Source organism: Oryctolagus cuniculus, unplaced genomic scaffold, assembly GCF_964237555.1.
Source record: "Oryctolagus cuniculus unplaced genomic scaffold, mOryCun1.1 SCAFFOLD_133, whole genome shotgun sequence".
NCBI lineage: Eukaryota > Metazoa > Chordata > Mammalia > Lagomorpha > Leporidae > Oryctolagus > Oryctolagus cuniculus.
Window position 1 is genome coordinate 59,875 of NW_027208387.1, and position 2,182 is coordinate 62,056.

Consider the following 2,182-nt stretch of genomic DNA (forward strand, 5'->3'; position numbering starts at 1 on the left):
TATCCTCATTTCTGCTAGCATTTTCTGCTGTCATCTAGAAGGTCCTCGTGATTAACAGAGAAATATAGAAAGTAAAAACTATGATTTTAGATTACCAAGCACCTACTAACATAAAAAAGATATCCCAGAAGCAACCTACTACCATCCTCCAGGACCCAGAAAAAAAAAATACAGGAATGAGTCAAGTTGTGGGGCAGTAGAAAAGTGAATAATGAAAGATCACAGCAGAAGTAAATAAGGAAGGGTTTGATGCTGTGGTGTAGTAGGTTAATGCCTTGTCCTGCTGTGCATGTATCACATATGTTGTTGCTCGAAGACCAAGTTCTCCACTTCCAATCCAGCTCCCTACTAATGCACCTGGGAAATTGGTGGAAGATGGACCATGTTCTTGGGTGCTGGCACCCACATGAGAGACTTGGAAGAAGCATCTGGCCTTTCAAATAAAGAAATCTTAAAAAAAATAGAAGCAGTGTTAGCACTGTTGGAAAAACAGACACATAGTTCAATGGAAAAAATAGGCAGCTGAAATAAACTGACTTTTCTACAGCCAACCCCTATTTAATAAAGGAAAGAAAACAAACAGGAGAAAGAAGAATCCCCTTAGCAAATGGTTTAAAGGAAAGTGATTATCCATATGTAGAAGCCTGAAAAGATACCCCAACACCTCATACACTATGTAAAAGCAACTCAAGGTTAATTAAAAGTCTAAATATAAAACCAAAACCTTGAGAGCTTGTTTTGAGGTTCTAGCAGGGGAGCGCAGCTACTCGTACACCCTTGACCGAAGACCGGTCCTCCTCTAGCGGGGAAGGTCGTCCTCTTCGACCCAGCATGCAGCTTCAGGAGGGACGCACATGGAGTGGTGAGGGAGGAAGGGGACACCCGCCTAGCCAGCCAGATCAGCCGAATCAACCCTGGCGATCAATGGGGTGACAGATGTCGCAGCCAGATCGCCCTCACATCCTGAGTTCATGCCGGAGCTGAGGGAAGGAAGCAATGCCGTCAGATCTGGCCGCTCTGCGGGAGTCTGAGGAACAACTCACACCAGGTGGCCGCCGTTCCGTCGTCATGGGTAAAGGAGACCCCAACAAGCCAAGGGGCAAAATGTCCTCCTATGTCTTCTTCGTGCAGACGTGCCGGGAAGAGCACAAGAAGAAACACCCTGACTCTTCGGTCAATTTCGCAGAATTCTCTAAGAAATGCTCGGAGAGATGGAAGACCATGTCTGCAAAGGAAAAGTCCAAGTTTGAAGATATGGCAAAAAGTGAAAAAGCTCGTTATGACAGGGAGATGAAAAATTACGTTCCTCCCAAGGGTGATAAGAAGGGAAAGAAAAAGGATCCCAATGCTCCTAAAAGACCACCATCTGCCTTCTTTCTCTTTTGCTCTGAACATCGCCCAAAGATCAAAAGTGAACACCCTGGCCTGTCCATTGGGGACACTGCAAAAAAATTGGGTGAGATGCGGTCTGAACACTCAGCCAAAGATAAACAACCATATGAACAGAAAGCAGCTAAGCTAAAGGAGAAATATGAAAAGGATATTGCTGCATACCGTGCCAAGGGCAAAAGTGAAGCGGGAAAGAAGGGCCCTGGTAGGCCCACAGGCTCAAACAAGAAGAATGAACCTGAAGATGTGGAGGAAGAAGAGGAAGAAGAAGAAGATGAAGATGATGAGGAAGAGGATGAAGATGAAGAATAAATGGCTATCCTGTAATGATGAGTGTGGAGTGTGCGTGTGTGCTCAGGCAGTTGTTTTGCTAAGAATGTGAATTCAAGTGCAGCTCAATATTAGCTTCAGTATAAAAAAACTGTACAGATTTTTGTATAGCTGATAAGATTCTTTGTAGAGAAAATACTTTTTTTAAAAAATGCAGGTTGTAGCTTTTTGAGGGGCTACTACATACAGTTAGATTTTAAAGCTTCTGATGTTGAATGTTCCTAAATATTTAATGGTTTCTTTAATTTCTTGACTTGTGTATGGTAGCGCAGCAAAGTTGTAGGAATTAGTATCATTTGTAAATTTGGATTTTTTGTTAGGATGTTGCATTCTGTGTTGTTTTTTTTAAAAAAATTTTGTAATAAAATTATGTATGTTAAAAAAAAACCCAAAACCTAAGTAAACATATGAGAAACTGTAAAACATTAGCAGAGACAACAGTTTGCATAAGATTCCAAAAGCA

At 41.9% G+C, this 2,182-nt stretch overlaps 1 pseudogene; it reads left to right on the forward strand.

The window, feature by feature from the left end:
- Positions 1 to 1,068: 1,068 nt before the first annotated feature.
- On the forward strand, positions 1,069 to 1,982 carry LOC138848377 (high mobility group protein B2 pseudogene; annotated as a pseudogene).
- Positions 1,983 to 2,182: the final 200 nt, after the last annotated feature.